At 41.4% G+C, this 15,291-nt stretch overlaps 1 long non-coding RNA gene across 7 annotated transcripts in view; it reads left to right on the top strand.

The window, feature by feature from the left end:
* Positions 1-14,977, top strand: part of LOC121819525 (uncharacterized) — a 37,007-nt gene extending 22,030 nt beyond the window's left edge. For 4 of the 7 annotated variants that reach the window (XR_009596697.1, XR_009596700.1, XR_009596695.1 and 1 more), the window contains one exon: positions 6,937-10,681. This is a non-coding gene — a long non-coding RNA (uncharacterized LOC121819525). Of the gene's footprint in view, positions 1-132; positions 815-6,936; positions 10,682-12,552 lie in introns of those variants that run through there. The other 3 variants (XR_006059791.2, XR_009596698.1, XR_009596699.1) reach the window with 3 other exon arrangements.
* Positions 14,978-15,291: the final 314 nt, after the last annotated feature.

Consider the following 15,291-nt stretch of genomic DNA (forward strand, 5'->3'; position numbering starts at 1 on the left):
AACTAAAGGAAAGGACCACTAATTTCTAATATTTTAAAGAAAAAAAAAGAACAATAACTTTTTACGTGCAGTTTCTCGTTTGTTTTTCAAATAACTCGATAATCAAGTAAATGATCTTTCCATTCAACATAGGAGGCATCTGAGGCTTGGAGGACTTGAAGAATTTGTCTAATGTCAAAAAAATCATTCAACAGCAGAGCTGGAATTTGAGAGGGCAGGTATAATAAGTGAGTCACTTCTCCTTAGTCTCTGCCATTCATCTTTGGGATTCTGGGCCTGTGCAAATCATGTAAATCACACTGGATCAAACCAATGTAAACCAAACAAAAGTACATATTATATGATCAGCTCACCCTAGTCCATCTCATATATCAGAGGCCCTCTGTTCTTAGCCCCTTGCTCTCTCTGCACTGTAAGCTAGGCTCACGCAAATGCAAAGTGTGGCTTTGCATGCTCAAAATACTCAGTGCAGACCTTGAAGGGTGTGTTACCCATTTAAGTCATTGTCTTCCTCTTTATCAAAAGAGTCCTGATTTCACAGTACCTTTTAGAACTGAAATGAGGGAGTCGTGAATAAAACTAGAAGTCTAGTGTTAGAACAGTCTTAAAGCTCCTGGGCCTCTTAGCTAGAGACAATAACAGTCAGAGGACTTTTAGCTCCTCATTCAGGTCCAGAGAGGACTGCAGCTATCTGCAGTTTCCATGACAACCAGTTTCTATAAGTAGATCTGCCCCAAGCACAGTAGAAGCTTGTAATCAGTTCTTAATAAATGTTCACAAATGGCTGATTGATGACTGGAAATATATCTGTCATAGTGTTTGCAAACTCATATTCTCTATCCCTAAATATTTAGCAAGTTTACTGAGTTCTAGCTAAGGCTATCTCATTTAGTCTTCAGACTTGAAACTTCAGCGGTATACTCATCTCCCATGTTTGTACATTTAGTCCTGAGCTCACCCTGAAATCCCAACTCTTACATCCATCTATCCAATGCCTCTCAACATCACCACTCAGATCCAGGTAGTCTCTCAAAATGTCCATATGCAAGTACCATGAAGTCTAAGTCTTTGCTCTGATGGTCCCCTGCCAAGTCTTCTGTACCTCATGAAATGGTGTCTCCATTTACCCAGTTACCCAAGTGAAGTTGCTCAGTCATGTCTGACTCTTTGTGACCCCATGGACTGTAGCCTACCAGGCTCCTCCATCCATGGGATTTTCCAGGCAAGAATACTGGAGTGAGTTGCCATTTCCTTCTCCAGGGGATCTTCCCAACCCAGGGATCAAACCCAGGTCTCCCGCATTGTAAGCAGATGCTTTACTGTCTGAGCCACCAGGAAAGTTACCACCCAGTTACCCAAGTCATTTCTTTTTCCACTCTCATTTGAATACATTTGGAAATCAATCTGCTTCACCTTCAAAATAGACCCCAAAATTCAGCCATTTCTTTTCATCCCCAATACCCCAGTCCAAGTTCTCTCTCTCCTGTTTAACTGCTAAAATACCTACGTAACCTCCCTATGTCAAATCTTCCTCCAGCCCCCAGCTAACTTCCACACGGCCTCTACCATAATCTAGCTCAAGCTAAAGCATATCATGGCATTCCTTTCAAAACCCCTCAGTGCTAGCAAGCATGCTAAGTCACCTCAGTAGCTGTGTCCAACAACTTTGCCACCCTATGGGCTGTAGCCCACCAGGCTCCTCTGTTCATGGGATTCTCCAGGCAACAATACTGGAGTGGGTTGCCATGCCCTTCCCCAGGGGATCTTCCCCACGCAGGGATCGAACCTGAGTCTCTTGTGTCTCCTGCATTGGCAAGAAGGTTCTTTATCACTAGCACCACCTGGGTAAAACTTAGATTCCATATCAGGGAGTGGTTTCAAGGCTGTCTGTATATGACCTTCCCTATCTCTCTGAACTCATCTGTAACCACTTTCCCCTTTATTTGTTCCAAGCTAGCCACACTGGTTTTGTTATTCCCAGAACAGGCCAAGTTCACTCCCACCTCAGGGCCTTTGCACTTGTTGTTCCCACTGCCTAGAGCACGGCTCACCAGGTTTTCTTAGGAGTCATTCTCTCCTTCATTCTGGTGTATCAGACGCAGTCTTTGTAAAGAGGACTTCCCTCCTCATCACCCCGCCCCATTACTTCCCTATCCCCTCCTTTGCTTTGTTTTTCCTCATAGCGCATATTGCTTTCTGTTATTTTATACACTTCTTTATTTGTTGATTGCCTGTCTCCCTCAGCCAGAATGTAAATTCCATGAAGCAGGGACCTTGCCTATCTTGTTCCAAGATAGGTGCCTATCTCAGCACCTAGTGACAGTGACTGGCACATTAGATGAATGTAATGCATCATTGTTGAGTAACCATGTGAATGTGCCAGACCCACAATGGAAGTGGAGTGTCTGTTAAATGAGTGAATAAATGTCACATGTGCTGGGGATGTAACAGGAAACAGGCCTCCTGTATGCTCAAGCACTTAGCAGAAAAGGCAGCCATTAAGTACATAATAACAATAAAATAGCCCCTGGTAGCTCAGTGGTAAAAGAAGCCACGTGCCAATGCAGGAGACACAGGTTTGATCCCTGGGTTGGGAAGATCCCCTGGAAAAGGAAATGGCAACCCACTCCAGTCCTCTTGCCTCCAGAATCCCATGGACAGAGGAGCCTGGTGGGCTACAGTCCATGGTGTCACAAAGAGTCAGACACCACTGAGCAACCAACACAACAATAAAGTAGCCCCTGGTGGCTCAGTGGTAGAAGAATCCACGTGCCAATGCAGGAGACACAGGTTTCATCCCTGGGTTGGGAAGATCTCCTGGAATAGGAAATGGCAACCCACTCCAGTATTCTTGCTTGGGAAATTCCACGGGCAGAGGATCCTGGGGGGCCACAGTCCATGGAGTCCCAGAAGAGTCAGACTTAGTGACTAAACAATAACAACAAACAATAAAATACGGAGAGTGCTATGATAGAGGAAGCTCAAGGAGGTAGCAAGACCTGTAATTTAATCTGGTATAGAATTTAACACATTAATGTTATGGTCTTAAAAAACTAACCTCTCCCAGCCCTAGTGTCTACCTATGTGAAATGGGGATACTAACAGTATCAGTTGTGTGGCAAGGGAGAAAATTAAAATGTCTGTAAAATGCCTAGCACCTAATTTATGCTCAGTAAGTTACGGCTATTATTGTTGCTATAAGATATTACTATCTGATATACCTCATAGAACCCCTCAGCATCTTTTTTTTAATGGAATACTGTTGCTTTAAAATGTTGTGTTACTTTCTGCTGTACAACACAGTGAATCAGCCGTATGTATACATACATTCCTTCTCTCTTGGACATCCCTCCCACCCACCCCCATCCCACCTATCTAGTGAACCACCTTTCTACATTTGGGAGAGTAGTTTACATTCCGAATTCTGCTCTGCCAAGTTAGAAGCCAGAGTCTCTTCTTAGCCTTCCTTGAAGCTCAAATCACTGCAGATGGTGATTGCAACCATGAAATTAAAAGACGCTTACTCCTTGGAAGGAAAATTATGACCAATCTAGACAGCATATTAAAAAGCAGAGATATTACTTTGCCAACAAAGGTCCGTCTAGTCAAGGCTATGGATTTCCATTGGTCATGTATGGATATGATAGTCAGACTGTGAAGAAAGCTGAGCGTCAAAGAATTGATGCTTTTGAACTGTGGTGTTGGAGAAGAGTCCTGAGAGTCCCTTGGACTGCAAGGAGATCCAACCAGTCCATCCTAAAGGAGATCAGTCCTGGGTGTTCTTTGAAGGACTGATGTTGAAGCTGAAACTTCAATACTTTGGCCACCTGATGCAAAGAGTTGACTCATTGGAAAAGACCCTGATGCTGGGAAAGATTGGGGTCAGGAGGAGAAGGGGATGACAGAGGATGAGATGGCTGGATGGCATCACCAACTCGATGGACATGAGTTTGGGTAAATTCAGGGAGTTGGTGATGGACAGGGAGGCCTGGTGTGCGGTGGTTCATGGGGTCGCAAAGAGTTGGACACAACTGAGCAACCGAACTGAACTGAACTGAACTGAACTGAACTGAAGCTCAAATGTCCATACATAAATCTGGGTTTCCCCTAGCAACCTCATGCTCTTTGATTAGGAAGAGAGCAATGTGATGATGCAGACCTCCCATGGACTCCATCTTGTAACAAAAAGGTGGCTGGAGTGTGCAGGCTTGGAGTACAGCATTGGCTGAGTTCTGGCAATCTTGATCTAACATCATCACTGTAGGCTGAGGCAGATGTCCCCAGTCATGAAGGGGTATAAACATCTAATCTGCAGGGTGTCTGGGTATTCTTTCTGGCTGAATAGCACCTCACCCTGATTCTTTGCTCCCCCTGGAGATTTTGCGAGCTCCCTAAGATTCTTAGTAAATTCCTTTTCTACTTAAGCTAGTTAGGGTGGGTTCATGTGGTTGCAGTGAAGGACCCAAGTGACACATAGATCATCTGAATAATTAAGTGACTGAGGACCCTATGCTGTGCACACCATGTTGGTTACTGATCAGGGGCTTGTACAGGCCAAAAGTATTGAGGAAGGGACCCTCAGGTAAAGGGGCATTGTTATCTCAAAGGTAACCTCCTCCATGTAGCCTTTTCTGATGGCAGCTGAAGAAGAGTCTTCCTCCTCTTCTGCCTCTCATATGGTTGAGGCCACTTATTAGCGCTTGCCACAACCACCTGGCCTGAAACACTATAATCACATTCTTAGCTTCCCTTTCAGTCTGCATTTATTCAGGTTTCACTGAGCACCTATTATGTGCCAAGAATTAAAGACACATCTCACTCCTAAAAATTTTAGAGTTTCTCCAGATAACTAACCTGCAAGCAACAACTAAAAGGTGCTGTAATGCTAGGTCCATAAGGTGTTAGGTTAACAAAAGAATGTAATGTCCAAACGCTTTGAGATCAGACTGACCAAGATACAAATTCTGGCTCCGACACTAGGTGGTGATTTTTGTTAAACTGTTTAGTCTCTTAAGCCTCAATTTCCTCATCTATAAAATAAAGATAATAATGATTAATACATAAGGTGAGTCTCCAAGGTGGCGCAGTGGTAAAAAATGTGTCTGCCAATTCAGAAGACGCAAGAGATGCAGATTCGATCCTTGCATCGGGAAAATCCCTTAGAGTAGGAAATGACAACCCATGCCAGCATTCCTGCCTGGAAAATCCCCATGGACAGAGGAGCCCGGTGGGCTACAGTCCATGGAGTCACAAAGAGTCAGACATGACTGAGCAACAACACACACACACAAAACATAAGCTGGTTGTGAAAATTGCATAACATAATGTATATGATTCTTTATAATGTTCTATAAATGTTATTATATTAACAACAACAAATACATCTGATGATGCCAGGAAATCCTCCACAGAGAGGAAAGGGCTTGTGTTATTATTTAGAGGAAGCATTCTTAATCCAAGCAGGCAGATACACCTGTTCATTTTGTTTCTTGGTCAACAATTAATCATTTTGAATAAATGGTTTCTTGTAACATCCTGGGATGAGGAGTATCCTGTTTTGGTTCTTGTATTTTGCTAACAGAGAAAAATGTCAGAAGTTAATTAACTCAGTCAAGTGCATACTACCTTTGTTGTTTAAACAGAGAATGCATTCTGTGGGAAAAGGATGTACAGTAAGTCTGTATCAAATACCAGCTCTGTGCACGGCCTGGGGAGGATACAGAAAGACATAAGTACTAGGAGATGCCACTGTGCTCAAGGCAAGTGAGGAGACTGAGATATACAATGTAGGGAGAAATGTTACAATGATCATTTCGTTGTGTTGGGCTAGCTAAAGAAATCAAGAGCTCACTGTCAAGAGGGGTGGTCAGAAAAGACATCCTAAAGGAGGTGAACTTTAAAGCTGTTCTTCCAAAAATGAACAGAATTTAGACAGTGAGTGCAGAGCAGTCAACGAGAGAGTTTAAGGAGGAAAACATGATGTGAGCAAAGTTTTGTTGATGATGACACACAGGCTCATTCAGGAGACTCAGTAGTCAGATTCTCTTATCACAGAGCATTCCTAGGGAAGACCCACAGAAGACAAGGATGTGGAGACGCTTGATTAAGAAGTTTGGGTTTCATCCTACAGACAACCAATCCCCTTTGTATGGTTCTGATAAGATGTTAGGAATATATGCAGACTCTAATAATAGGACATGAAAGACAAAATAATGAAATCAGGAATTCAAATCAGAAGTCATTGCTATCATCCTGACATAAAACTGGTTTTGCTGTGGCATTCAAGGGAAGGGATGGATGAGGCAGATAATTTGCCTGAGTAATCACCAGCGCTTGGTGATTGGTTAACTACAGAGAGAGATGAACAATCCACACAAAACGAGCAGAAGGGGCCCTCACTCTTGCAGTATTTCCGCAAGTGTTGTCTCCAGACCACTTCTAGCAGAATTACTTGGGTGCTTGTTAAAAAATCAGATTCCTGTGCCTTATTTCAACCTACTGTATCAGAATCATAGGGACCAAGATCCCCAAGAGTATTCATTTTAACCCCAAGTGATTTTTCTTTTATGAAATTCAAACAGTTTAATCACACTTGTACATCAAGGTAGAATATTTTACTAAAACTGTTTGAAAAATAGAAAGAGAGTGAATGTATAAACCAATTAGTTCTTCTATTTCTTATATGAATATGTTAAGATGTGTTCATTTTTATTTGTGTTTAATATGATAAACCTGTATTATACTAAACCCATTTTTATACTCAAATCTTCCCAGTCATCCTTAATGCCTGTTAAAATATTGAGAGTCATCTGTCTTAGAGGTTATTTGACCAACTGATTTTGTTTTGAAGACCTGGAAATAAGTTTAAAGAGGTCAAGTGACTTTCCCAAGGTCACACAACTACCTGTAACTAGGATGATATCTTCTAACTCACAGGCCTGACTTGTTCTGCCCTGCTGTTCAAGATTGGTATCTGATGGCTGGGTGTTGCATGGAAGGTACTATTTCCTCACTTGCAAAGTGGAGTGGTGGAAAGGCTAAGACATAATGGATGCAGGTGTGGCTGCCTTAGAATTTCAGCAAGCTGATGTCTACCTGTCCTGGCCGAGGGAACCATCCCTTCAGGAGGCTGCTGCTGCTGTCCTGGTCTTCCTGCCATGGCCTGACTCTTGGATTCTGAGCATGTGGGTTCATGGGAATATCCACGAGCATGGTCAGATGACCTTCCTCAGGGTAGCCCTGACACATGACCACACAGAAGAGGTTGGTCCACACCAAGGAGGTTGCTCCACGCAGACCCTTCTGGCTCTGAGACGGAAAGCAGCACAGGGACTTTTCTTGACATTGTTACCTGAGATACAGCAAGATTTGGACTCCAGTTAACTGTCCTCTTTGAAAAGTCATGTTATTGGGAAGAACATTTACTGAATTTGGAGGGAGAATATATGACTTAAAGTTCTTTTCTAGCTGTTATTTGGGCTAACTTCATTATGATGTGATCTTCCCCAGGTGGGACTAGTGGTAAAGAACCCACCTGTCAATGCAGGAGACACAAGAGAGGCGGGTTCGATCCCTGAGTCAGGAAGATCCCCTGGAGGAATAAATGGCAACCCACTCCAGTGCTCTTGCCTGGAGACTCCCATGGACAGAGAAGCCTTGCAAGTCACATTCCATAGGTTTGCAAAGAGTTGGACACAACTGAAGCAACTGAGCCCTCACACATGCAATTATGATATATTGTTATTGATATTATTATTGTGAGAATAAGCTATGCTAATTCCCCTACTTTATAGGTTAAAAACCAACAATGGAAAAGTAGAATCCCTTGTTCAAAGTTATACAACATGTTAACTCTCTAAACCTCCATTTCCTCAAAATGAGAAAAATAATGCAAGTCTACTTCCTTCACAAAGCTTCTGGGAGTCTTCTCTAAGAACATATGAGAAAATATATGAAAATACAGCACAGTGTTTAATGTGTGTATCAGGGGCTCTTAAGTTTCTTCTTTCACATGAGTAAGCTGGTAGTAGTCATTCTCTCTCTCTCACACACACACACGCACAACAATACGATATGATGTACACACACTCACATAAGGTTTATTTAAAAGGACTTTGAGGACTTTACTGGTGGTCCAGTGGTTAAGCCTCCAAGTTCCCAATGCAGGGAGCATGGGGTTCAATCCCTGGTCAGGGAACTAGGGATGCTGCAACTAAACACCCCACACGCCACAACTAAGACACAGCACAGTCAAATAAATACATAAATAAATAAATAAATAAATATATATTTTTAATAAAAAAGGACTTTGAGAAGAAAGTCATTAACTCAGGGTGAAAATGTGTTTATAAGCCCATTTCTGGGCTTCCATTATGGACTCTAGTGTGCGGTTTCCTGGGGTAACACCTCTACCATAACTGGTGAGCAGTGTTCTGAGGTTTCCCACATCCTGCATTCTGATAGGCCTTCGCTAGCAACACCTTCTCTACCCTGTTCTTTCACTGTCCACCTCCCCTTTTCTGGGGACAGAGTGGGGAATCTAGCACAAGTGAGTCAAGTCAGGTTGCCTAAAACCAGGGGAGTCTTAACAGGTATTTGCACTTGGGGTGCACAGAGAAGGGTCAAAGACTCAGAAGACCAGGGAAGCTTGTGGCTTGGCTATTCTACTTGTAATGGGGTTTTTATATAAATAGCTTGCATTCATTCAAGGGAAAGTAGCAAAAAACATTTTCCCAGCTTCAAAATAGATAAAAGCAGAAAGGGAGAGGAGAGGGATTTTTTTTAACTCTAAGAAATAATTTACAACATGAATATCCTAAATATGAGTTACCTAAGAGACACGAGAACTGTTTAAATTTAAAAAATAAAATGTTTCCGTTCACCTTTTGCAATGTCCCCATCGTATAATGCAATCAAACTCTAAGCTCTTACTTCTGTCTCAGCATTTCTCAATCAGATAATCTCAGAGTTCTTGTTAAAGTGCAGATCTGTAGGCTGCAGTCCAAACCAACTGATTTAGTATTACTTGCCAAAATAAGTTAAACGAACGTCTAATGAGCTTCTCGTGCACCCTGGAGTTTGGAAACCACTGCATGTCCCTTCAAGCACTTAAAATTATTTCCATTTTTTTTCTCAGATAAAATGACCTGTTATTTTGACCTCTTGGATTTTTGTAACCTTTGGGTCACAGTGTCTCCTTACAGGTCACCAAGATCTAGTGTTCACCGTAAGACTCAGCCAAAGATATTAGAGGGAGTAAAATATAAATATTGCCTCATGTTCTCTGCTGTAAATCTTCACCCTCCTCTCTTCCTACTGCAACTTTCTTCACAAACACACAGGAGTAAAACACACCCATTTTTTACATTTCCTTTCTCGTGTATATCAAAGCTTGAGAAACACTGCCCTCTCTGTGGTTGGTGCTGAACAAGCCAACATCTTTAACTAGTAGGCTAGTTCCATAAGGAATTTGTGGTGAATGAATCAGTGGGAAGAAGGAAGACAGAGAGGGGGAAAAAATGACAAGAAATGAAGGATCTTCATGGTTGTGGTACTGGGAACCAGAGAGTTAGCTTCCGGCCCCAGCTCTGTCATTAACATGTGACCTGGGGTGACTCGCACCCTTCTCTGAGCCATGGGGTGCTCACCTGGAACCAGGAAGAAGCCTCGAAGGCAGAACTCCCCCAGGCTGTGTGCCCATTGCCAGGTTGCTACAGTAGAGTGCCACAGATGGATTCCAAGTATGCTGTGAACTAGTCTCTCAACGCTCAAGTGCCTGGTGGGGCTTGGAGTAACAGGCTCTGGAGCCAGGTGCCCCTGACTAAGAGGGGTCTTCTCACCACTCTTTAGGGAGCGGTCTTAGCAGGGTGGTTCAAGGACCACCCTCATCGTCTCCAGAGAGGACAATTAGCACATTGTGCCGTCTTTACCATGTGTTGCTTCATGTGATGCCCTGAATGCAGCCAAGAAGGGGCTCTTCAGCCTGGAAATTTCAACAGCTGAATTCAGAATACATCACTAGCCATCCTAGTTAAGTCTGAAGACCAGCAGGGAGTTCATTTGCCAGATTTCTAGAGCTTGGAGCTTAGGCCAAGATGCAGCTAGTTGGGGATAGATAGGTGCAGAAAGTGGTGGGGCTTACTGGTCTCTTCAGAGACAAATGGTAACCCAGGATTTCTGTCTTCACATATATCAAATTCTCTTGTCCACCTGCAGCTGATGGACAAGAAGTCCATTTAGTGGTTTCCATGCTGGCTGCTGGTGAAAATGTGCTCTTAGAGTACATATACAATATAGAAACTCAACCTTCATTGTCATTTTGAAACACAAGATAGATAAAAGTTCAAATTTGAAATACTTTTGCTTTATCATAAGAAATTATCTGTATAAGAAAAGGATAAGCTATTAGATTCTTTAATTTCAAAAGTTATAAATCTTCTATGGAATGTAAACAATGATTTAATGTTTTACATCATCTGCTTATATGTCTGAAGTTTCTTGCTGGGAAAGACTACTAAAAATTTGAAGTGATCATCATTAAAATATCTTGATCAGCATTGCATAAAACCATTTAAAGAGTAATATTTTCTGTAATAAGGTATGTCACTGAAAATAAGTTCAAATTTCTCATTTAGAGTTTTGAAATGATTTCATTTAGAATGTTAAAATAAATTTAAATATTTAATATTTTGTATCCTATTTTTCCTATAAATGTATAAAGTGTCAAGACTTTTTTCATTGAGCCTTACGTAATTAGTCTCAGATTCCTTCCAGTTTACTTTTTGTCCTACATAATTATTTTCATTCTTTTATGTGCACAGGGTGTGAGAGGGGTTGTATACAGTGTCCCAGGGCAGTGGTTTTCAACCAGGGTGATTTTAACCCCACTCCCAAGAGCATTTGATAACATCTTGAAACGTTATCGGTTGTCACCACTAGGGAGCTGTTTACTGGCATCTAGTGGGTAGACCAAAGATGCTGCTAACCACCCTACATTGCACAGAACAGTCCTTCACAAAGAGAATTATTGCACCTTAAATATCAGTAGTGTCAAGGATAGAAACTCTGTTCAGGGTGTCCCTAAAGTTCTATGATTCTGACTATAATTGTTCTTGTTCAGAGATTATGATTAGCGATAATGGATATGGCTAAGGATGACCAACTCTAATCTCCTAACTGCATTTATAATCACTGACCCAGAAGGCAAATAAAACATAGGGGCAGAGCTTCCTGTCTATCCACCATGGATATCTGTTTGAGATGGTAAACATTTCAAGCAGCAGATGTGTAACTTCTGTGAATATAAACTAGAAACCCCAGGTAAACATCTTATCTCCTTTTGTTTTTAAATTTCGTATTCTGGAAGTAGCTTTTCTTGTTCCATTGAACTGGCACCCATCTTACTTTAAAACAACTGCCCCCTCCTCAATCCAAGTATCACCAGGTTTGGTTTGGTGGGATGTGTCTCCCAAAAGGTAGAGATTTACATGAAAGCTTTTCAGCTCATTCCCCCACCCCCAAATCTTCATCCCCACTGTTCCCAGCTACAGTGTCTTTTGGAAATTGAAGTCATCTGTATGTTGCCATTAACACCTCACCTTCAGGGTTAGACAATCCTTCTGCAGTGTTCCTCTTTCACATATCCTCCCTGTTGAATTTGTAGCACTTCAGGGTAATTCAAGTGGTGGAAGATTCAAGCAATCTGGGTGGCCAAACTCCTTTATCACTATGACTCCTACCATCCCCTCAGTCAATTTTTACAACAGATTCACACATCTGCCACCTGCTACAAAGAGTAGGTGTAATGGAGTGTTGTGTTCTCAGTCATTCAATCATGTCTCACTCTTTTCGGCCCCATAGACTGTAGCCCATCAGGCTCCTCTGTCCATGGAATTTTCCAAGCAAAAATACTGGAGTGGGTTGCCAGTTCCTACTCCAGGGGATCTTCCCAACCCGGGGATTGAACCTGTGTCTCTTGTGTCTTCTGCATTTGCAGGTGGATTCTTTATCAGTGTGCCACCTGAGAAGCTCCCTTAATGGAGTATTAGCTACTTAACTTTGTCCTAGGATTTAACTGAGGATGGGCAATTCTGCTAATCCCTCCTCTTGGAGAGAAGAAACATCAATAGTTCCAGGGTCTATGTCTATGTGACATATATAAGAAAGTCATTCAGGGCTTCACTTTGCTCCTATGTGAAAGAGCAGTAACAGGTAGGAGGCTGTTGAAATTCATTCCAACTTAGGGAAAAATGGAAAAAGCACTGAAAAATCTTAAAAAATATGTCTGTATTAGGAAATGCATGTTTTATGGTATTGACTTGTTGCTAATGGTGTCATTTCCACTGAAATGAGGAAGTTGGTTTTTACAGTTGGAGTCAGGAAGTAGTTTACATCCTCTGTAGGGTTTAGAGTCCCTGGAGGATAATGGTCATTGATGTGACCTGTGATACCGCTTAAGCATTGAAGAAATCAGTCTATTAATTCACCTAAGGAACATACGTTAGACCTCTAGTATGCTCTTTGAGAACAAAAAGATTTGTTCCTATTTTGCAGAGGAGAACATGAAGGCCCCAGATGGTTAAAGGGACGACAAGCAACCTCACAGCTCTGACCAAGGAGGAAGGGGAAGGGCAGCAGGGTACAACGAAATGTGTCCAGAGCAGTTAAAATTTTTGCAGTTCTCAGTTTCCTGGCTTGAATCCTGCATTTGTGCTTCCCTGGCTATGAATGTAGCTGTTGAAGCAGAATACTCATCATTAAATGCCTTATTATTAATAGTGTTAAGCTATTAATCAGAAATAAGAACTTATTGTCATTTTTTAAATACTTGATTTATTGTTTTGCTTGTTTAAAAATACTTCTGACCTTTTCCTCGTACTTCTAGGTCATCCTCACCAGAAGGACAACATCCAATATTCCTCCACAATGTATCCAACATTTCTCCCCCTTTCATTTCCCTCCAATTTTTAGCAGATGAGTGGCAATACCAAACTGAAATTCATGATAGGGATTTGAACTATGGACACTGACAGTCCAGGTAAGAAAATGTGTCCTGCTGATGTGTATCCCAGTTTCCAGGCCTCCCTTTCTACCTTCTTTCATAAGGCTCCCTCAGGTGGGGTTCTGTTACTCACCCACTAAATCTGAGTGTGTTGTTGTTCAGTCGCTCAGTCATGTCCAGCTCTTTGCCACCTCATGGACTACAGCATGCCGGGCTTCCCTGTCCTTCACCATCTCCCAGAGCTTGCTCAAACTCTTGTCCATTGAGTTGATGATGCCACCCAACTATCTCATCCTCTGTTGCCCCCTTCTCCTGCCCTCAATACCCTGATAGTGTTGGCAAGGCAAAGCAACCAGAAATGTGTTCAGGGAACTGCCTCCAGTTTGCATACTGGTTAAAGATCTCTGTCCTCACTGGCATTTTTTATCGTCCATCTTTTTTATTTTCGGCCACTATAATAGTTTTTTAGTAGTGTCACACCCTAGCTCTAATTTACATCTCCCTATTCTTGCCTGGGAAAGCCCATGGACAGAGGAGTCTGGTGGGCTACAGTCCACTGGGTCACAAACAGTTGGACATGACTCAGTGACTGAGCATGTGTGCAGTGGTTAATGATGTTAAGTGTATTTTCAAGCTCCAATTTTCAATGCCTATATCTGTATCTATTGGGTTGACCAAAAGGTTTGTTTGGGTTTTTCTGTAAAATCTTATGGAAAAACCAGAGCAAATTTTTTTGGCCAACTCAATATATCTGTATCTCCTTTGGTGAAGTGACTTGAATATATGTATGACCAAGTCTTTTATCAGATACATGATTTGCAAACCATCTTCTATTAGGCCGTAGGCTGTCTTTTCATTCTCTTAACAGAGTTTTTCAAAGATCACCTGTCTTAAAATTTGATGAAATCCAATTATCAATTTTTCATTTTTACATATTATGCTTTTGATGTCATACCTAAGAAGACTTTGCTTAACCTGAAGTCAAAAAAATCTCCTGTGTTCTAGAGGTTTAGAGGTTGTATTGTTTTCGGTTTTAAATTTACATCTATGATTCATTTGGAGTTATTTTTTTGCATATTGTACATGATGCATCAAACGTCACTTTCTGCATATAGATATTTACTTGTTCCATTTCTATTTGTTGAAGATTATCCTTTCTCCACTCATTTCCTCCTCAAAAATCAGTTATCATATACATGTGGTCTATTTCTGGACACTCTATTTTGATCCAATGATCAATTTGCATATATTGGTGCCAATATGGTACTGTTTTCATTACTATAACTTTATAATAAGTTCAGAATCAGGCAGCATTAATTCTCCAACTTGACTCTTCTGTTTCAAAGTTGCTTGGGCTATTTTGAGTCGTTTGCATTTCCGTTTGAACCTCACAGTCAAATGATCACTTCTACAGAAACTGCTCAGGGAGCCCACCCTGCTTCTCTGTATTCCCCCTCCCTATCCACACCTGGACTCTGGGTGATAACCCGGCTGAAGGACGACACACTTTATCTATTTCTCATATCTCGGGTAGCACTGACTATTGTTTGATGTCCAGTGCCTTGAAAACATCATTTCACATATTTTGCCTTTTTTTTCTTTTTGGTTGTTTCAGGCAGGAGGGTAAATCTAGTTCCTGTAGCTCCATCTTAGCCATCAGCAGACTTGTGGTTACAATTGTTTGTTATCTTTTAGATTAACACACTGAGCTCTGTACAGAGAAGACATCATGTCAGAAATTACTTCAGCATACTCTTGACATCAGAAAATGTGTGAGACATAGATGAAACACCACTGGCTCTGAATTGATAACTGTTCATACTGGTGATGAGTGTAATGAAACTAATTATACTTCAAAAAAGAAAAAGGTTTTTGTACGGACTTGACATTTTCTATAAAAATTTCCAACACAAAGTTATTAATATCTGCCTGTCTCATGAGATTGTTGTGAGGATTAAATGTGGAATTATATGTAAAGTGCTTAGCACTCTGCTTAGAACTTAATGAAGAGTAGCTATTAATACTACATAATGGTATGAAAGCAGCCAGCAAAGATATACAAAAGTCTGAGTTTAAAGTCTTTCATAAAGGGAATTACTTGGTGGCCCACTGGTTAGAGTTTGGGGCTTTCACACTAGGGCCTGGGTTTGATCCCTGGCCGAAAACTAAGACCCTGCAAAACATGAAGCAAGGCCAAAAAAAAAAAAAAGTACTTTCATAAACAACTGATAGAAGACTTTTCTGTAAGTATGATTGCAGCAGTGGTCTCTGGGGTGAAGGAGATTCAGTTT

The sequence above is a fragment of the Ovis aries genome, chromosome 1 (genome assembly GCF_016772045.2).
Source record: "Ovis aries strain OAR_USU_Benz2616 breed Rambouillet chromosome 1, ARS-UI_Ramb_v3.0, whole genome shotgun sequence".
In the NCBI taxonomy this organism is placed as follows: Eukaryota; Metazoa; Chordata; class Mammalia; order Artiodactyla; family Bovidae; genus Ovis; species Ovis aries.